This window comes from Caloenas nicobarica, chromosome 5 (assembly GCF_036013445.1).
Source record: "Caloenas nicobarica isolate bCalNic1 chromosome 5, bCalNic1.hap1, whole genome shotgun sequence".
Classification (NCBI taxonomy): domain Eukaryota; kingdom Metazoa; phylum Chordata; class Aves; order Columbiformes; family Columbidae; genus Caloenas; species Caloenas nicobarica.
Window position 1 is genome coordinate 4,976,783 of NC_088249.1, and position 21,499 is coordinate 4,998,281.

At 52.0% G+C, this 21,499-nt stretch overlaps 1 protein-coding gene across 1 annotated transcript in view; it reads left to right on the forward strand.

Annotated features, from left to right (window-relative positions):
- Positions 1–255: 255 nt before the first annotated feature.
- Positions 256–21,499, forward strand: part of DAAM1 (dishevelled associated activator of morphogenesis 1) — a 95,009-nt gene continuing 73,765 nt past the window's right edge. The window contains exons 1-2 of the mRNA XM_065635196.1: positions 256–336; positions 18,557–18,653. The gene's annotated coding sequence lies outside the window, so the exon portion shown is untranslated. The remainder of the gene's footprint in view (positions 337–18,556; positions 18,654–21,499) is intronic.

Genomic DNA, 21,499 nt, shown 5'->3' on the forward strand with positions numbered 1-21,499 from the left:
CAGAGCCCCGTCCAGCCTGGCCTGGGGTGTCTCCAGGGATGGGGCATCCAGCACGTCTCTGGCCAACCGGTCCCGCTGTTTCACCACCCTGGACACCCGCCGCCAGAGCCGCGCCCCCGCCCCAGGACCGGCCCGCGGTCCCGCTGGCGCTGCCCGGCGCGCCACTGCGGCCCCGGCGGCGGCGGGAGGGGGCGTGGCGGCGGGTGACGTCAGCGCGCGGGGCGGGGCCTGCGGCGCGGGCGGGGCGGGGCGGCCGCGGCCCATTGTGGGCAGGGGCCGGGCGGGCTCCGCGCCGCTCAGCGCCGCGCCGGCAGGTACGGCGGGTCCGCGCCGCGGGTGAGTCCAGCGCGCCCGGGCAGCGGCTTCACCGCCGCCTGCCTCGTCTCTCTTCTCCTCTCCTCTCCTTTCCGTTCGGCTGGGTGGTGTTCGGCAGGGAGGTGGGGGGGCTTGGTCTTCTTTCTCCCGTGCCCCGGGGGCGCTGGCCGTGGCGGGGGGGGTCGGGTGCGCCGGCGGTGGGGCGGGGGGCTGCGGCTTCTCTACGCTCGGGGGCTGCTTTTCTCCCGCCGTGGGGTAGGTGGAGGGAGGGGGAGCCGCGCCCACGCCACCCCGGGGCACTGCGTGGGGTTGTCTCCCCCCCGCGTGGGGGGCCCCGCGGCGCCCAGTACCCCCCCCGCCGCCATCCCGGGTCTGCGGTCCCGCGGGGCCTGCGGTGGCTTTGGCGGGGTGTATGGGGGGGCGTGGGGCCCCGCCGCCGTGCCCGGGCGGTGCCCGCCCCTGTGGGCGCCGGGCAGGGGGCGCCCACCCGCGAACCTGGGATGCGGGATGCTGCCGCGCTGCCTTCTCCATGGCAACGCCTCCGAGGGCTGCTTCGTCCCCGGCTCCTGCTGGCACGGCGGCTCCCACCCCTGCGGCAGCTCCCAAACCGGGCTTGGGCCCCGTGAGGGCGGGATGTGACCCCCTGCTAACCCGCAGAGCCCCCGGGGTGGGGTTCCCCTGGCTGAGCAAATCGTATTTTGAAGGGGTCTCTCCCTCCCATGCCTCACCGGCAGGCACAGCAGTTTGGGGCCGCCTGATCATCCGTGTGTGCTGAGCCACCAGTGCTGGTGTAGAACACCTTGCTGCAGGCATGCTCTGGTCCATCCCGATGCTCTGCTGTGGGAGCAGGGGTGGGAGTAGGATTTCGGCATGTCTTGGTGTTGGGCTACGGATGCATCAGTGACGGAGAATGAGCGGGTTCGTGGCTCAGGCATCAGCCAGAGAGCTGCCAGATGGGGAGGTAGGTCAGTCTGTCACTGGCTGCACCAAGCTGGAAATTTGGGGAGGTTCAGGTCGGGGGCCCTGCGTAGATGAAGGACAATGCTCTTGCTGCATGAGAGCCTTGGGGGCTGGCACCCGCTGCCATTGGCATGCGATGGTTGTGGTCGGATCCTGCCTGATCTTGACTCACTTGGCACAAAGTCATCAGTATTAACGGTGGGGTTTCATCCTTGGGGTCCGCAACCGCTTGCAGACAGCTGTGCTGACGCATGTGTCGGCGTCTCTGTGAAACAGGCTTCCTGCATCTTTAAACGATCAAGGTTAATTTAAGGCAAAAACATATGATAATTCTCCTGACGAAAGCCACTTGAACTGACGGGGCTGCGTGCTGCCAGGCGGGGGATGAGGAGCTCCCCACGGAAACTGGAGGCTGGTGGGAGATCACGGGGTGCGGCCGAGCCCCATTTGCCAGGTGCTGAGACAAGGGGAGCCTGTGGACACTGGATGTCCTGGTGGATTCGGCCAGGCCAGAGCACTGCAGACGCTCAGCATTGTGCAACCAGCCGGCTTCTCCCGGCTGCACCGAGGAGAACGGCAGAACAAGGCTTTTTCATTTTATTTTTTTCCCCTCTCTAGAGGTTGCTTCTGATACTGCATACAAAATCGGGTGGTGGTGTGTATTAAGGCTGTTGTGGTGAACTGCGATGCAAGCTCTTTATCCTCCCTCACCGAAAACAATATATGCCAAAGACATCCATGTGTCCTGCCTGCCCCACTTTCAGTCCCACCAGGAGTAAATGGGTCCTGCAGCATCCAGACCTCTTTCTTTGGGCGTGGAGATTCGTTTTGGTGTCGGTTGCACCCTGAGCCAGGCAGATCGGGCATCCACCTTGCTGTTGCTCTATTAATGAGTGACTTGCCTTGCTCTCCCCGTGGCCATATGTCGGGAGCAGGAAGCAAAAGCCAAAGTCCATGATCTCCGACCGCCCCGACGTGTGACACCGGGACAGCAGGAAGCACTGACGCTTCCTGGCTCCGGCCAGCTCCGGGCTGGCGTGTGGCTCTGCCGGTGGTGCCCCTGCCGTGGCCCCGGGGTTTTTGGGTCCAGCCAGCCAGGCGTACATGCCACTCTGTGTCCCAGCCTCTGCCCCGGGGAGGCAAACAGGATGGGTGAGGTGTAAAATCAGCGCTGAATCCGCTCATCTGGGCTCGAAATGGAGTCAAACCGGTCTTGACCTGAGCCCGCTCCTTATCTGACCCTTCGTTTGCAGCAGGGGTGCGGGAGGGGGCAGGAAAGGGGTGGCCGTGACGGAGGTACCAGTGGAGCCCTCCCGCCGAGGACGGGCAGGAGCTGGGGACAGCCAGTCTAACTGGGTCATGTTTATCTCCCTTTGCTTCTGTGCTTTGTTTTGGTTTCTTCCCCCTCTTCCCCCACGCTGTCATTGCCATGGCTGAGGAACCCAGGCACAGGGGGGGCACAGAGCTGTTGGGCATTTGCAAATATTGTTTATCAGCTGGCTGGGAGCATGTCTCCTCCTGCTCCATACTCCTGCTTTGCAGTTTGCATGCGTTGACCATTGGCACTGGCTTGATGCCCGAAGGTCTCTGGCTGATGTATTCATGGCAGCCCACTACATGTGCAGGTAGCAAATTTATATTTGCAAAAAATCATTTGCTGCGTTTATAATCTGAACTTGTTAAAAACTGGCTGGGGATGCCGATAGATGCACCATCCAGAGCTGGGTGGTCTTCTGCCCATCCTCCTGCTGCACAGATATGCGCTGAGCCACTCCTACACAGACACTTTTATCTCAGAAGTATTAATAAATGAAGCTTGCCTATTTATATGAGCCTTTTCAAGAGGCCGGCGGGGCTGCCTTGAAGGCTTGCTCGGCACTGCAAGTATTCAGAGCTTTTTTTTTCTGTGCGTGCTCTCGCAGTCGATAAGCCAGGGCATCCAGCTGTCAGCTTTGGAGATTGCCAAAGCCTGCTCAACGAGATTTCTGCAGGCTTCGCTCACAAACGAGGATTTTGTTGGACGCTTTGGTTTCTGACTTGATGCTGGTAATTAAATATCCTAACTTGGCTTCGGAAAGCTGCCACTGCCACAGAGTGACGGGTGAGGCCATGTGAAGTAGGATGCGCTTGTTTTGCTGGAATTGAGTGTGACTTAACTACGGTTCTTCAGCCTGCAATTTTTTTTTTAATACACTTTTTTATATAAATTAAACTCTTTTAAGCGGGGAAGAAAAATCTTGTGTTTTACTGCTGTGCTATTAAGCTTGCATGGACCTGCTGGGACAGCTGTTTATTTGCAAGTCATGGCAGCCGAATTCTGTAAAATTCAAATCATGTCCATATTGATTTTGTTTTTTCCCTCCTTTTAAGATAATCATGTGTACTTTTCACTCCTGCACCACAACAGACATCATCACTGTGCTGAAAAAAAGAGGTGATCTGAACAAAAGGGCTGTAAATTGGGGAAGAAATACTGAATGTCTGATCCTGACCTCTGTGTTCATTAATCTAGATGCTAAGCCATATAAATTTACTTACTCTATGTGCTTACCATACAAGAGGATGAGAGAAACAACTAGTAAAGGGTTAGAAAGAAGTTAAATATGCCAGCAACTTTTCTGCATATTGCAGTAGCTCCCTCACTCTTAATGGCATATTTCCAACTTTCTATGTCATGCAAAAAATAGAGGGTCCCCAGCCCCTTGCAAGATGCTGGGTGTGATTTGCTGGTTGCCTTTGATTCTTCTTTCCTCCTACACTTCTTCAACATGAGCTGGGTTGGGAGGAAAGCTGTGCTGGTGCCTTCTCACTCTCCTGCCCTCTCAGGGCACTTGATATCTTGTGTCCTCATGGTGCGTTATAACGTTTTGGAATACAATTAAGAACCAGGAGTTCTGGGGTGACGTAGAAAATCTCAGCTCAGTGAGTCATAAAGCTTTGTGGCCACTGAGAAGAAAACCAAAGGAGATGGAGATGAGAGAAGCGGCCTGGCGCACCATGGAGATGCGGTTAGTTGCCTGGAGAGTTTAATGATCTGAGCTGGCAGTGCTTTGTTTCGTGAGTGGTGTGGCCTCAGCACCAGCCACCTGAATTATAGCAAATTAACCAAATTAACGTGTGAAGTTGTCTGAACATCTGGCCTGTGTTTTTCTCGTGGTGAGGTTGGGTGGGGTCCCTCCCAAGGGTGTCACGTCCCACGCTGCACCCAGATCTGGAGCAACCTCTTGTGCGTTCAGCCTGAACCTTCAATCACCCCATCCTGTTTGCGCTCCCTCCCACATTCACCCTGGCCCTTTGGGTGAGTTTGTTGTGAATTTGCTATATGGAAGATGTTTGTGATACTTGGAGCACCTGGTTGAGGAGGTCGCTCTTCCTAAATCAGCCAAATGGATGGCGTGGCCCAACCTAGTGACAGTCATTGATGAGTCAGTATTATCGTGACTCAATAAATTACTCAATATATTACTCCTCATGGACTTGGTTGCCTTGAGAGTCTTTGTGTCCAAAACATTGCCTTGACCCAGCGGAGGGGCAGTGTTGGTGGACAGGCATGTTCTCACCTACCATGGCATGTACTGGCCGGTCATCACGGCAGGACTGACTGGCGCCAACGTGTCAAACCACCAGATCAGCGTTGCTCTTCACACCTCGTCCCTTCCCGGAGGACATGCCCGTTGCTTGGCCTCTGTTTGGATTTTTCTTTTACGTCGTTCTGGACCTCTCTCGCTGAACTCTACTGGATTCGGCACCGCATGTCCGCGGTGCGGTCAGTAAGAGGAGGTATGTTGCTGGTTGAGGCATCCTCGTCTTTCTCAACCCAGAGCGCCGAGCTCCCGGGCGCTTGCAGGGCCCGGCAGATGATTGAAGGTTTATTCACTTTGCCAGACAAGTGGCTTCATGTTTCGCCTTCTGCATTCCTCCGGGTGAGCGTTGCATAGCGCTGCGCTTTCAGCTACGTGCTGCTGCCCTGAATCATGTCTTCCCTGTGCACGCAGCTTCACTGCCTGGAAGTCAGGGCCGTCCCTCTCCAGGCTGCTCCGTCAACCTGCAAGTGTTTTTACAAGGGGATAAATGAAATAATTTGTTGAGAGTGTGATGGAGGAGCAGCAGAAGTGTCCGACTCTGGCTTCAGTGGTGAAGGTGACTGTTGCTGCTTTTACCACCCATCCTTAAGGGACAGTTTTTAGAAGCTAAACCCAGTGACCCAATTCCCAATGTCTGGATTTGGGCTGTTGCCAGGAGTTTTGCATGGAGGCTCCTTTGAATCATAGACCTTTGAAGGTCCCTTCCAACCCAAACCGTTCTATGTTCTCTTCTTGCACGGGCCCTGGCTGAAAAGCAGCTCAAAGCAACCTGGCAGCAGCCAGGCACAGGTGAGATAAATAGAAGGGAAGGACCCAATTAATTAATCTGACCTGTGCACATCCTCAGGAGAGCAGAGGAAAACGAAGTGGGATCCTCAGGTGTTTGTTGCTCCCTGCCGCTCATCTTTCACGTGGGGCTTTCTTGTCTCTCCATGTGGATGGGCTGGGCTGCTGGCAGATCCTGCCCTGGGGCACTATGGCAGGAGGAAGGCAATTCAAAATTGTGCCATTCAGAGGCTGACTTGGGGAGGTTTTGCATGAAACGCCAGCAGCTGGGCTCTGTACCAATATGCAAAACTGAGCTATGGAGCTTGGCAGCTTTTGGGGAAGGCTCTGTGGGGCGTTGGTTTTTTTGATGCTTCGCAGGAGTGAAGATCAGCTTGCCTTCCCATTGGAGGTCAGTCTAGCAAGCAGGACATCCTCAGAGATTTTAGGGTTGAGCATTTGAGGGTAGACTATCAACAAGCAGGAAAGTGCACACACTGGTTTTGGACAGAAGCAAAACCTCCCATACCCTGAGGCTGCAGGAGCTGAAGTTTTGCTCTGCACCCAGGAGCCATTTTTGCACCAATTGGGCTAGGAGAAAAGGAGGTTAATTGTCCTAAAAATCAAAGAAAACTGTGCTGTGAGTATAGGGGATGCAGAGGGGTGTTGGTCTGGGGTGGGACCTGCAGTTGCTCAGGTCTGGGGCATAAAAGGGAGAGTGCAGTGGGTCAGGGTGGTGGAAAGACCCACGGTGTTTTGTGCTGCTCTGGTGATATCCTGGCAGCCCAGTTGGTGCCTGTTATAGCCAACCTCTGCTAGTAGGAGATCTTGCTCTGAGCTCCAGCGGAGAGGAGGAGGATGGAGGAACAGTCCAGAGACCATTTCCTCCACCCCACACAAGCAAGAGGAATTGCTTGCTATGGCACGGCTGCGGAGGCAGCGCAGCTGGGATGTTTTCAGGCTCGGATGTGTTGCATGACGTTTAGCTCAGGCTGTGGTAGGTCTGCCCTGCTGCTGCTCCTGAGCGTTTCTTTTGTGCAGACCTTTCCGAGGCGTCTCTCTGGAGCCTCACGTCCATCTGACTTTCACCTTGTCAGGAGATTATTTTTTTTTTTTTTATTTCTGGGTGCCTGTTCTTTGCTTGGCCTCAGCATCTTCTAAAAGAATGATGCTTAGAGGAGCTGTGAACTCTCGCGTGCCATCCTGGAGAGTCTGCAGCAGCTGAGGTCCGGTGCAGCTGTTTCCTTCAAGGATGCTTGTGTGGATGTAAGTGACTGTAAATCTGTTTGTGTAAAGCTTTCTCTCCTGTGGCTGCCAGACACCCTTCGCGCTCCTGTTCCTTTGTGCTTCTGGAAACAGCAACACCTCCTCAGCTAAGCCAGAGCTGAGGACTGAGGAGATGTGGCTGGGAAGGTGGGTACTGTCACCGTGCCCAGCTTTCACAGAAATTGTATGTGAAGGATGCTTCATTTTCCAAGATTTTCATCCCCCTGCCCCCACTAGGAGTGTCGTGGCTATGTGCCCAGGACAAGGAAGAGAGGCTGCTCTCTGCCTTAATATCAGGTTAAGCCTTTCGGACACAGGGCGGTTTTCAGCTGCCCTGTTTTGCTTGGCACCGTTCTCCTTGTGTATAGAATCATAGAACAGAATCACAGAATAGTTTGTGTTGGTATCTCATACATGACTTTGGGCTGCCGGGGCTCTGCCAAAGGACACTCGCCCAGCCCGGTGTTGGACCTCCTCCAGCTGCAAGGGAGAAGAGCAGCCCCACGGCAATGCCACCTTGCGTTTTCTTCTGCTGCCAAGTCTTGTGGCCATGCACGGGGCTTCTCCCATCCCTGTTTCTCAGCCTTCCTGTGCAGGAGTCGACAGGGTTAAGGCTGTTGGGAGTTTGGGTGTTGCTCCATGGTGCCAGGTGAGCGTCAGGCAGGAGAAAAGCTGAACTTGCAAATCTGTTCCTGGGTGCTCCGGTAAGTCACGCCAAGGACTGTTTGAACTGTGCTAATCCCTGCTGCCTCCAGAGCAACCTTGTTTACAAGAGCCTGTGCTTCAAATGGGGATCCTGACAGATATTCTGTGTAAGCCGTTTGCTTACCAAAGCTCTCTGGGTATGAGAGGTTGGTTTTGAGATACCAGCCCGTGTGCTGCCTCCTCGCCCTGGCATTTCTGAGGCATCCTGCAAAGAGGCTGGAGGCTCTTTGGGGATAGCTCAGATCCATTTATAAACTCTAGTTCCTTTCATCTTCGGTGGAGAGTGCTGCCTGGCAAATCGCGTGGGAAATAGCTGGTGGCTCTGGAGCCACGAGAAATCTCTACCTGTCACACAGAGCAAAAAGATGTTGAGGAAAATTTTTGGAGCGTGCTAAATACTGTAATCCCTACAGTCAGTTTGCTTTTGGGTATGGAACTGGAAATGACTCTTTCTGCTCATCGTTTGCTGATGTTTACTTTTGTATTAAATGCTGCTTTTCCACTCACAGAGTTCAACAGCATTTGCCATTTCTAAAGTGATGCAGCAGTGGTCATAGCTGTGTTTGAACCGCAGTGATGTGTGATGGGCTGTGATTTGGGTTACATAGTCATGAAATTGTGCCATTCCCTTAGTTGGCATGCCAGGACTCTCCTAACATCCATAAAATACAGTATCTCCCTGGCTTTTCAAGCCATCCTATAGCGTGACAGCTTTCAGCATGAGAAAAAGAGAATAAAGGGGGACTTTAACCTCAAAGTACTCAGCGGATGGATTTCCAAAGGATCACTTGTAGTTGCATCAGAGGAAGCTCTGTTGGCTTTGCACAAGGGACGAGCCTGAACTAGGTGAGAGAGGTGGGAGCGTGGAGATGATGTGTCTCACAGCTGTAGCTCTGTTGCCTCATGTCCACATTTTCTGCCCTTTGCCTCACGTTTTGGACTACATCTTTCATTTTGGTGGGAGTCAGGGGTGAGACTCTGTCTTTGGGGTCTGGTGTCCTCTGTATGCCATGGGGTGCTGGAGCAGCTAAGGAGAAACCCATCCTTGGGGATGCCAAGAGCTAAGTTCCAGCTATGGCAATGGGCTCTTAGAGTGTGTCTTGAGATGCATCTTCTTGCCCTGGGAAATTGACTCTTTGGGCAACATGGAGAGGGAGAAGAAAGACCCTTGAAAAATGGGTGCTTGTTTTTCCAGGGGGATAAAAAAAAGCCCAACAAAACACATCCTTGTCAGATAACACCACAAGGATGTCCTTACCCAGCCTCAGGGCTATGTTCCGTGCAACTAATTACAGCTTGTCTTGCTGCTGAAAGTAACAGTTAGAATCTGTTCACTCTGGAGTTCCCACAGCAGCTTTTTGGGATGGCACCAGCCCCGTATCTCCATGCCTGGCACCCTTGTCCAAGGCCAGGACTGGGCTGCCCTTTCCTTGCACCAAGCCTTGGGTTTGCAAGCACCCGTCATGGTTGAAGAAGGTCTTGGAAAAACACCTCTCCGGCTCTCTGCCCTACGGTGAACCCACCTGCTGCAAAAGGCTCTTGCCAAGATGCTCTGGAGCTTGAGGGATGTTGCTGTAAAGGTCCAAAACACACAACCACTGTCCTTTCTGTCCTTGCTTTTGGCTCTGTCCTGCCAGAGGATCCACAGCTCCGCTCTCCCTCAGGTGCAGCACTTCCTGCTGAGCAGAATTGGCTCTAATTTGGGAAAATTAACAGAGCTGGGAGTCCCGGGCTGTTGCAGAAGGGGAGAAGGTTGTAACCAAATGTCCTCTCTACCATCACCTGTCTACCTGTGCCCCTGCTGCCGCTGGCTCCACAGCGCTGCAAATGTGTTGCCGTCTAATTTATAATATGCTACGTTTGGAGGACAGCTTTATATTCTTGTTTCTAAATTCTTGCATAGCTCTAGGAGGGGAAATTATCACTAACCTTTCCGTTCTGCACGTGGTTTTGTTTCTGTTCGGAGTTCCGCGTTGTGAAAGCTTGTGGGATGCTGCTGCTGGGTTGGTGAACCTGTGCCGCACATCTGGGCAGAGGAGCAGGGTGGCCTCTTACCTGAGCTCCTGGGATGCTCGGTGCTTTCCCAGCACCAGGTCCAGCTCAGGCAGCGCCTGACGCAGATGGATATGAACAGCTTGCCAGTGCTGGTCTAATCCCAAGCCTATTAAGAGCCCATAGGACCGAGTCTTCCCCTTCCTCCTCCTGTTTCCTCCCCCTCACTTGCCTTTCAACACCAGGTTTTTGAATAAATCATCTAGGATGTGATCACACAGGAAACTTGCCTTTTTTTTTTTTTTTTTTTACACCGCCCTGTTAGGAAGTGAATTCAGCTCTCAAGGGTTTCAGTCCTGTGCTTTTTAATCACGAGGTTCTCCATCCTTTCTACTCTGTCACTTGTGACACAACATCTCCTCAGCTGCATAAGCCTTTCTCCTGCTACTGCCTGCCTGCAGAAACAATAGCTGCTGGAAATGCTCTTCAAGAACCCGAAATAGATGGAGATTGCCTGTGGAAAATGCAGATTTGATCTATGTTAGGCCCTTTTGTTGGTGTTTTGTTTACCACTTGGTTATCCTTTTCCTTCAAAGAAAAGCAAAGCCCTTGTTCTTCCAGAATTCATCACGTCTGATGTGTTACTCGCTGGAAGTAACATGCTCAAAATACTGCATTCCTTTGTGCATCTTTATTTTCTTTTTCTTTGGCGGTGGGAGCTTAGGCAGTATAATGGGCAGATTAGCAACTGTATTTGTGGAGCAACCCATCTTTGTGCAGGTCTGGCTAGAAACCAATTAAGCTTGTCTTGATCTCTAAATGAGATTTTCGTCCAACGCCTTACCCAACTGCCGTTTTGCATCCATTAATAGCGGGGTGGGATGAAAATAGCTGAATGTGTAAAGATCGCGTGTTGGATAAATAGAGAGGCGTTGGTGGCGGGGAGGTTCCCCAGGTTGCGTGCGAACCGCTGCTTCTTTGTGCGGTGGTTTTGTGGCTCCGCTTCTTGAAATCTGGGATTACGTGTATTTGGCTGATAATGTGCAAACCTCTGCGGTAGCATGCCCGGTGCAGGGTTGAAGGCAGAACTGCTGGATAAATAGGGAACATCCCATGGACTTCATTAATGTTTGGATGCCTATCCCTGGGGTAAGACCAGGGTGCGTTTGGCAGCCTCTGGTGACTCTCAGCTGTGGGTCCCCTGAAGTGCCTTGGTCTGGGCTTATCCCCCTGGACCTGGGTTGCTTTTTAGCCGGGGAAATCCCTGTGGCTTTCCAAGGGGCATGTTGCATGGCCAGGCTGGGGGACCCTGCCTGGGTGGTGTTTGCTGCCGCTGCAATGAAAACCAGTCCGGGAACAGCACTTCAGTGCGGTGTTTTTGAAGAGAACTAACTAAATAAAGATGCCTTTAATAAACCATGCCTTCGGGGAACCCTTGTATCTCTGTCCCAGACTGTTTCTGCGTCAAGATAAGATTGCAGAGCAGCTGGATTTGTGCTCTGCTTTGGGAGGTGTAGGTGGGGGAAGGGCACTGGGATTTCTTTTAGAATGCAAACATTCATTACAATCACCTTTATTTGTAAAATAACTACAGGCAAGCAGTGCACAGCCTAATATCTTCTTCCCTGAATGCCTGGCTTCTCTGTCGTGGCCAAACAGTGAGGAGAGTGATCTCAAGGGAAGGAGGGAAAGAAAACACTGAGCAAACTGTGTTCCCTCTGTTGGAAAGGAACCCTTTTTCCCCATCCCAGCCCTCCCGGCTGCTGCCCCAGCTCCAAGCCGGGAGTGCAGTCTCTGCCGGCGGTGGGTTATGGGGTGGTGGGATCACGATGTTGCGCTTGTGCAAGGCTGTAGCTGCTGCAGTTGAGCCAAATTGCGGAGCTAGGAGGAATAAATCTGTGTGAGGCGTGGTCCATGGCAGGCGGGAGCTCCTGGCATGAGCAGGCTCAGCTAATTTAATCTGTGGTGGACCTGATCTCCTTTGTCTTCTAGTTGAGTTAAATATACCCTTCGAGCTGTGGTTACGGAGCCTGACTCCAGTTTTGATGATGCAAAACGCGCTGACGCGGGATGCAGCTGGCTGCTTCTGAGCAGAGACGGGAGGAGAGTGGGATGGGGCATCCCATGGCCAAAACCCGCGTTGCTCTCTCCCGCTCACCTGTGTCTGGACCATGTGCAAGGCACAGGATGCTTGACAGGCAGCTGCGTGGAGATCTCTAACTCTGGGTTTTCAGATTTTGGAACTACTAGGTCTTGCAGCATAGCCATAAGCTTTCCATCGTCCGACAGGTTTTAAAGTTTAGTGGCCGTGCTGCAGCTACCCAGGCATGGCTGGTGGCTTCAGGACAGACAAAAGGGACTTCTCCATCTTTGCGGAATTCCCAGAGGCAGTAGCTCAGTATTTCTGGATGCAAAGGAATAAAAAGCTGTTGATCAGCTTGAGCCACAAGTGAAATAAGTTTGTCTTGGAAGGCAAAACGGAAATTAAATGCCAGTGGGGAAATTTAATGTTTTAATCCAAAGGTGCCACCTGGTAATTATGCACCTGGGATTAAAATCAGCAAGTTGTGGCCATGTGCATGTTGAGGGCCGCCTGTTTGCACCCAAGTCTGTCTGCGTTGGTGCTCTGCTGGAGCTGCTGGATGGGACTCTGGTTGCATTATCTCCTGAGGTCTGTTTTCTGTGGTAGCATCTCAGATTCTTCTGTGTTTGGCCCAATGAGAGTCTTTGAAAGACTGAAAAGCCACTACAGGTAAAAAGCACTTGACCGTGTTAGGTTAATGGTTGGACTCAATCTTAAAGGTCTTTTCCAACCAAAATGATTCTATGATTCTCACTGAGGTGCCAGCCTCAAAGCCAAGAATTGCTTTATCTTTTCAGCCTTCTCTATTGCAGACCTCAAAGCAGCCAAGAAAACAGTTCGTCAGGAGAGCTTTAATGAAATGTGGCTTCAGGGTCTCCAATATCAGCAACTTCTGAGCTAAATATCAGGTGACAGTCGTGCAGGTAACTTGTGCCGGTGTTTGCTGTAGGCTGGCAAACCGCAATTCGCCATTTGATTATCTGCAGTATGTGACCAGCTTAGCCGTGAGCAGCTGCATTTAACCCCCTTATCTGCCTGTGTGTTGGCAGCACGGTGTGCCGTGCCGTGCCACCGAGCTCTCCTGCTTCTCCATCCCGGCGTGCCAGGAGGAGCCTGGGTGGCCGCAGCTGGAGGCGGGGACTTCCGAGGGAAATGGATGTTTGCTCTCCCTATTCTGTGATTCTGTGCCTGTTCTGTATTGCTTCGGGTGTGCATGGGCAGCAGCCGAAGGGAAGCATGTGGTGATCAGGGATGCTCACGGGCTCGCCTGCCCTGTCTGGGTACCAGCTGCACCACGGTGTGAGCACAGAGCTTGTTTTAGGACCACAGCGGAAAACAACAGTCCCCAAACGCCACTGTGTCTGGCCTCGGAGATGTTCACCATCAGGGTGAACTTCTGAGACAGAGCCACCTGAAAGCACTTGCTCCCAGCAGTCAGGAGCATAAGTACCTGCACAAAGCACATGTGCCAGCTCGCTCTCCCTCTTGCCCAAGCTGGGAAGGGCTGAAAGGGCTTCCAGCCTTCCCAGCTCTGGGTTCTTTGGTGTTATTTCTTGTGCCCCTGAGAGCTGTGAGCAGTGGTTGGTGCCTTCTGTTTTCACCACCCTCTCTGGGGCCTCGGCAAAACTGTGCTCGTGTAGGATGCTCCCCAGTGCTGTGCACAGCCCATCTGCTGCAAGGGGACATTTGCAAATGCTGCAGTGATACAAATGCATTATTTTTTCTTTTTTTTCTTTTTTTTTTTTTTTTTTTTTTTTTTTTTTTAATTCTCACTGTGTAAAGGAGCCATTTTCTCCCCAAATAGCAGAGTTTGGGCAGGTGGTCCACCCAGGGTGGCGGTTCCTGGTCCCCAAGGCAGAAGGATGCTGGAAGCAGAAGGATGCTGTGGAGCCAGGAGCTGAGCCCTGGGGCTGGGAGGAGGGACAATGTCACACCAGGGATGCGAAACCCATTAGCATTTTATTCCACAAAGCCTATGCATGTGGGAACAGCAACCCCTCGATGGCGAGTTAAGTGAATAGATGTGACGAGACATGTTTGTTTATCAAAATACTAATCGGTGCTGGGGGTGGCGGGGGGGAAGGGTGTGTTTTGGGGAACGGGTGAGGCAGCGTGGTGGGGCGTGGGTGACTGCAAGCGATGGGGACCGCAAACACAGCTGTGTGTGCCTGCACACCCTGATAACGTGAACTCATCGCTGCTGGGAGTCCCTGCCTCAGATTGCTGCCAAAGATGTGGTACCCTTTATTAATCTACAGAGATAATTGTAGTTTTAATGTTACCAGTGGGGGAGTTTGCATGAGGCGGAGGCGTTCCTAGAAGACCTCCGCGGGTACCGTCCTGGAGACATCCAACGTGACTCGGTGCCTTGGCTGATGGTTTTTAAAAGTTGGTCTCAAATTAGCACCGATTTTTAAAAACTAGGAGATGATCCGAAGGCGGGGATGCAAGGAAGTGATCCCAGGAGGTGATTCGGAGCTGTGGAAAGTGGTTTGAGCCGTGATCAGCTGCACCTGTTCCTGCAAAAGGCAGTTTGGGAGCAGGGCCACTGCGGGGCCTGCGGTGGAAGGGCAGGGCCCGGCCCTGCCCTCCGCGTTGGTGGGGCTGGTTTGATGAGGGTATGAGGAAGTGTCGCATGTGCATAAAAGCTGGAGAAATGCTTTGTGCTGGGGGAACGTGAGCATTCCTCTCGCCTTTTCATCAAAAACCTGAAAAACGTAAGCACATATTGCTTTGTCAGGGGGGTGGTGGTGAGCATCCAGCAGCTCTTCAGCCTAGCAAACAACACACGTCTGTAAGCCAAAGCTGAATGACTGCTGTCCAGACAGCCATAGATTTATTTATTTTTCATAGCATCATAGAACAGTTTGGGTTGGAAGGGGCCTTCCAAGCTCATCCAGTGCCCCCCCTGCCATGAGCAGGGACATCTGCACCAGCTCAGGTTGCTCAGAGCCCCGTCCAGCCTGGCCTGGGGTGTCTCCAGGGATGGTTCAGCCACCACCTCTCTGGCCAACCTGGGCCAGGCTCTCACCACCCTCAGGGTCAAAAATGTCTTCCTTATGTTTAATCTCAATCTCCTCTCTTATATTTAAAAACCATTGCCCTGCCTTTAACCACTGGAACAAATGCTTGCAGAAAACATCCTTGGCCTCATCTTGATGTCCTGGGTCCAGACTTCTGGTGGCTCCAGGAGGGAGCTTGAGTTTGACAAAAATGCGTTCAGCCCCCGGTATTGCGAGAAGTGGTTAAGACAAACAGGCTGCAATGCTTGGGAGTCCCATACTCCAGGAGAAACCACTCTGTCGGAGCAGACACTTCTAATGGAGCTTCATGGAGCCGGAGGAGGACAATACAGAGGAGGCCCGCGTGGATCTGTGCCATGTCTCTCCAGGCAGACAGTCCCACCTCCCTGCCCCATGGTGAGCAGATCCTGGACAGGTGGCCAGGATGGTGCATGGGATGCTGTTGGTGACAGCAACCTCTGTGTCCTACTCTGCCTGGTGGCCGCGGCCCTACACAAGCCAACAAGCAGGTGTGGATGGAGCTTCCATGGGTGCAAAGCTGATATCAAGCAGAATTTTTACCTACTTGCTTGCAAAAATCATCCATCAGATCTGTCTGTCATGACACAGGGAGGTGGGAACTGGGTGAGACGTGGCTCAGGTCCCTGTTGGTTTCCTCAGTGTCATCCTTCTCCAGCCCCATGAAGCCCCATTAGAAGTGTCTGTTCCAAACGAGTGGTTTCTCCTGGAACAGGGGACCGAAATGATATTGCTGCAGCCTCTCGCTGCCAAGGATAGCCCTCATTTTGTCTTGTCCTGTTGATCTGAATGAAGTAATTTATAAGGACATTTTCCATGAATCGATAAATCCATGCTTGCTGCTGTGCCTGGGAGGTTTAATTTGCTCTAGATGCTGCACCGAGTGTCTCTGTCCTGAATTGCACTGCAAAGTTTTGTTCTTTGGGGATGGGGATACGGCTGGGTCCTCCAGACACACACTGTGGGCAGCTGATGGTGCCCTGTCCTTCTTGGTTGTGCATCTCCCAGCACGGGTTAAAGAGGTTAGCGAGGGTGTAAGTGCAACACGTTCTCTAGGTATGCATGTGGAGCTTGAGGAGTTTGTCCCTTGTGCCAAGCAATTCCTGCTGTTGCAGGGCTCAGAGAAACTGAAGCCAAAAATTGAAGGAGGGGAGGGAACCTTTGGAAGGAGAGCATGGTGCAGAAATCTCGGTTACAGGTGGGTTTCCCTTGCAGATTTCTGCGTGATGTTTCCTGTTGAGAGGAATTGAAAAATTCCTGTTGTACCACGTCACCTCTCCTTCCAAAACTGGCTTTCGCGAGCCAAGGAGCTCACATCTTTTGAAAGTGATGCACGTGTGTTGAAGAAGCCTGCCACGGGATCTGCCTGAAAAAAGTGTTCAGAAACCCAGCCCTGCTACACACAGAGAAATCAAAGATAACCCCGAGATCCTCAATCCCCAGCTTGTTTCCTTTGTTTTGTCTGAGCACCGTGGTCTTGATGGGGCTGGAGCTATGGTCATGGGTGGGTTCATCCCCTGTGAGGGGACCTTCCTTTCTGCCCCACACCCTGGGTTTGGGGTGGTTTTTTTGTGCTGAAGGGTGAAGGGCTGCTGTCATGTGTGGAAGGTGGTTTCTGACCTGTTCTTGGGGCACGACGGGTGTTTTTGGGACCTCTGAGCTGATGGAGCATGGACTGGGGTGAGCTGTCCCCATGGGCACCTAGAGCTGGTCTGTCCACCCCATTCCACCTGCCCAGCTGAGCACCCAGAGACCCCTCTGCTTCTCCTCTGGAATGGCTCCAAGACTGTTTTGCAGCTCTTGGAGGTCAGAGCTTACACTGGGGAATCCCAAAACGTTTCCAGAGCCAAACCCCACCATGGCAAGCGAGTGTGTGCCTGTTCTCTGCGTCTCATTTCTTTCATTGCTTCAGACAGCAGTTGAGCTGCTCACGGAGTTTCAGCAGGGTGTCCCCTCTTTTGTTCCTATATATTAGAAAAGTCTGTGCATGTGTTCATATTTAAAAAAAAAAACACATATATTTTAGCATAGCTGTTTGTGAGCTATGCCACTGGAGATTGGTCTAGTTGGGCAAAGGAGGGATCATAGAATCACAGAACAGTTTAGGTGGCAAGGGACTGTCAAAGCTCATCCAGTGCCCCCCCTGCCATGAGCAGGGACATCTGCACCAGCTCAGGTTGCTCAGAGCCCCGTCCAGTCTGGCCTGGGATGTCTCCAGGGATGGTTCATCCACCACCTCTCTGGCCAACCTGGGCCAGGCTCTCACCACCCTCAGTGTCAAAAATTTCTTCCTCATGTCTAGTCTGGATCTCCCCTCCTTTATTTTAAAACTGTCACCCCTTGTCCTATCAAGGCATGTTGCTCACAGCCGTGCGCACATACCTGTTGCACTGCAGCCGTGTGATGGTTCTACTGGTCTGGCCATGCTTGCGCTTGGAAGTAACAAGTAGTGGCAGGGAGTGTTCCCAAACCTGCTCAAACCCAGCTAGAAAAGCTTCCTCTGATGTGAACAGCCTTTGGAGTAAGTTTTGCAGCATTGGTGACAAGGTCTGGCGGTTGTTATTTGTATCACAGCCTGGTCCAAACCTTTCCACGTGTGTCCATTGTGCGTTTTCTCTCCCACTTTTCCCGCATACTCGCTGGCGTGTTGGGGTAAAACTGGTGCATCTTGTGGTGGGAGGGCTGGATGTGGGCTTGCTGCTTGCCTCGCTGCTGCCCATCCTCTGGGATAGTGAACACAAGGTCAAAGCATCGTGGTGCCAGTGGCAAACTGGAGCAGCCATATAAAGTTGTCATTTTAAATAATTGCCAGGATGTTTTCTCCTCCCTTTCCTTCCTCCCCCATCCCCATGTTCTTCCCCAGCTCCATGTCCTTTCCCACCCACCACCCGGGGGCTGCATGGATCTGTTCAGAATTTATATTAAAAGGGAAATTTTATGCATGTAATTAAAACATTGTATTGCTGGGTAGAAATGGGATTTGGTGCTTACTGCTGTGACTCTTTCTCATGCGTGAGGGTGAACTGATTGATTACTGAGGTTTGAGATTAAATATTCCCCTGAGCTCCGCTGGCATTTAATGTGTTGGGGGAGGGCAGAGAGAAGGAGAGGAGGAAAACGATGGTTTTCCTCCAAGGCAAGGAGAGCAGAGGAATGTTTACTGAGCACATCCCCTTGTCTCACTCTGCTGTAACAGGGCTTTGTGGTGCTGGTGTCATGCACCACGATAAAGCAGGTACCTTATTCTGTATCTGTGATGGTGAGTGACATCCTGGTGGGCTTTACAGGTTCCTCTCGCCACTGGGATGAGCATCTCACATTGTCTTGTCCCTGCGGCTCAGCTGCATTCCGGTCCCATTCCTCCGAGCCCTACAGTGGGGTAGACCTGCTATCCCCTCCTTTCTCCCTAGGAAAACGCTTTATTTATTTATTTTCCTTAATTTCTTTTAATCCAGAAAACACTCTATTTTTTGTTTCAATGGGCAGGGAGGAAAAACCCCGACACGCCGCTCCTCAAGCGTGGAGTGGGAGCCGTGTCAGCGTGGGTTGGAGACACCCACTTTCCTTGAAGTCTAATTTTAGCTGAAGGCGACGGGATCCCTCCAGGGTACGGCGGAGGTTTCCTATTGACCCAGACCTTAAGAGACTCGCACGCAAACAAAAACAAGACAGAAGCACTTAGGTTTATTTGGGTGAATTCTTTTAGAAAAGGGTGTGACTTATTTTTTGCGAGCAGCCCCAGCAAACACCCGCTTTGTTCTGCTGCAGTCGGGTATTTCAGGTCTTCCAAGATTTCATCAGAATAATTAGTTACTGTCTGTTTATACCTTCTGTTTTTGTTGCAGGGTTTCCAAAGGCGTATTTATCTTCCAGAGTGCTGCCTAAGTGTCACTTAATCATTAAGCATCTGATTTCCTCCAAGTTATCTGTCATGCTGCTTATGTAAGTAAATGAAAAAAAAGAAGAGAGGGTGGGGATTGTGTTAGTGGATTCTGCTCGGGAGGGGGCGGTTTGTAAGGATTTTTCCTGATTATCACGGGTTTAATTGTGAGTTGCCTTTGGTTCCCAGCCCGTCACGCGGTGATCAGAGGACTGGATTGGTGCTTAATGACCCAGCCAGTTTAATGAGGTTGCTTTTGGCCAAACCTTCATGTATACCCCACTAAACTGGCAAAAGCTGTGCTACTCCCCGTCATTTCAGGAGGAAAAAAAATAAAAAGCTTTACAGAAATAAAGGGCATTTGCTTGTCCACTTACGCTTTTGACTTCTTAACCTGGTGGTATCCCTTATAAAAATCACAGCTCTGCCTGGAGATAAGTTATCACTGTAAGTTTGCCAGAGTTAGAAATTGGGTGCTTTTCAGCCTGTATTTGTGTGTTTGATTTGGGAAGGGGGACTGGTGGTGCACACGTTTGCCATCTCTTTAACACGGGAGATGAGAAAGGCATGGATGTGGTGCTGAGCCCACCCCTGGTTCATGCTCAGTGCCTAAATGAATCTCATGATATTTTCCCTTCGGTATTTATCACTGAGAGCAGCTGAGGGTGGCTGCTGTGCTGACAGCAGAGAGAGGCTGGACAATTTGCTTTTTTTCCCTTTGTGGTAGGGGTTGGGTGCTGGGATGCTGGCGTGTTGGCTGCCCTGGCCACATCATTCGTCATGTCAGATGGGGTGCACGCTGCTTCTGTGATGGGTTTAGGTCCTTTTAAATCCAGAAACAGCCATTGCCATCATTGCCTTTGCTCTCCTGTGTGATGGGGACCATAAATCTTCGAGGTCGGTAACTTTGTGTTAGCCCTTCTTGGGGATTATGGATGCGCAGTGGGACTTTGCTCTCCATCTTCCCTGAGGGAAGCTTGTTAGAGGAAAGGGGCCAGGGCAAGGTCGGACCATCGGGATCTGTGGGGCTTTGGTGGCTTCAGCAGACCCAGTGAAACACACTTCCATGGATGTTAAGGTTGAAATCCCTCTCCCCTCTGCATTTGTTGGGGTGAGCAAAGATGAGCCACTGTGGTGGGGCACGTGTTAGACTCTGCGCCGTGGCAGAGCTGAAGCCGAGCAGGTTTCCAATGTCCCATCCACCTCACCCAGCTCTCAAGCAACGTTTTTGGAGATGCCGCCAAATCCCCTATCCCCTCTGGGACTGACATGGCTGTCACAGCCAGAGCTGCCTTGCCGGTGGCCTTCACTCTTCCTGCTCCGGTGTGCGTGGGGGTGGGAAAAGTCTGATTTGATGGAACTATTCTTAAAGAAGGCTGTCAACATGATTTTTTTTTTCCTTGATGTTTACTCAGCTGGAAAGCTGGTGGAGGTTCAGACGACATTTCCCGAGGTGCCGGGGATGCGTGATGTGCAGTGCGACCATTGCTCCTGCCCAGCGTGGCCCCTCCAGCCGCAGCAAGGGATGCCGAAGCGGGCAGCGGGTCCCTAATCCCCATCCTCCCAGCACGTCCCTGCCCGCTTCACTCAGCCTTTCACAGATCTGCTTAGTTTGAAAGAGGGAGAAATGGTGAGGAGGAGCAGAGCTGCTGGGAGCTGAGGAGAGTGAAAGCACGGAGGGGAAGTGGGCAGCACCGTGGAGGCAGATGCTGGGAGGAAAAGGAGATGATGTGGCTTGTTTGCCTAGTGCTTTAGAAGCTACTTAGTTAAATGAAACATTCACTGGGGAGATACATTTGGGTTTTGAATAGTTTTGGAGCATGTGAATGCTCTGTGTTGCTCTCTTCTTTCCATGATGGGAATTGCCTCCTGTCCCCATCTCTGTTTGAAGACCGTCTCCCTGTTAGAACTCCACCTTGGAACATGGGAGGTGCAGCTTAGTGGCCAGGTGCTTTCAAAAAGCCCTTCCAGTTCTCCCCAAGCTCTTTGTCACTCTGGACCAGCCATCCCTTGACTTCTCCCAGTCTGGCCACTGTGAACCTTGGCCATTGGCAGTGACCACAGGTCCCTTCTGCTGTGGTGCCTGCTGCGTGCCAGGAGGTTTAGTGCTCATCATGCAGCACCAGCTGGTCTGGGATGGGCTGGTGGGGCTTCCATCACCTCTCTTTGAGCATCCCACTTGAGGCAGACCTGATGCTCCTTTGGCTTTGCTATACATTTGCAGGGCCGTGCATTTCTTCTTTCCTTTCAGCCACCTGAAACACTCCTCCCAGAGACTGGAAACTGATTTTTTACTTGGAATATCTTATTTCCCCAATTGTCCTGTGGCATTTCCTCGTGCACTTGGGTGTCCTGCCACTTGGTAAAGCAAACTTGTACCGCTTAGTTTGATTTAATTCCTGTAGAAAATGAAGGTATTTCAAGCCATTTCCTTTCTTGGGCCACAGAATAACATAACCCAGTGATGGAGGGTGCCAAAGGCAGACCCAGATTGTACAGATTGGGATGCAAAGGATGTTTGCTTTCCAAAAAACTCTATCTCAGTCAAGGATAGAGAATATTCCTCCACACTGTAGCCTCCCTCGGGGGACAGGCAGTGTTCCCCCATGTAAGCAGACTGTGGCCACCGGGTGCCACTGAGGTCCCCCCAGGGCTGGGGCCACTTCTCTGCTCTCACCCTCTGCCATGTGCCCACCAGGCACTTCTAGATGTGGCAGGGGAAGGTTTGGGAGGAGCACACCCCATTTTCCTCGTAAAACTCCAAACAAGAGGCTTGGCCTGGTTTAGATTTTAAAAATAACTTGCACATTTGGAAGCTAAAGTTTCAGAAGGGCTCCAAATGGGATAATGGCTTTGATCGTGGCAGTCCAAGATCAAGGGAGGGCTTTTTAGGTTTGCTGGATCAGCT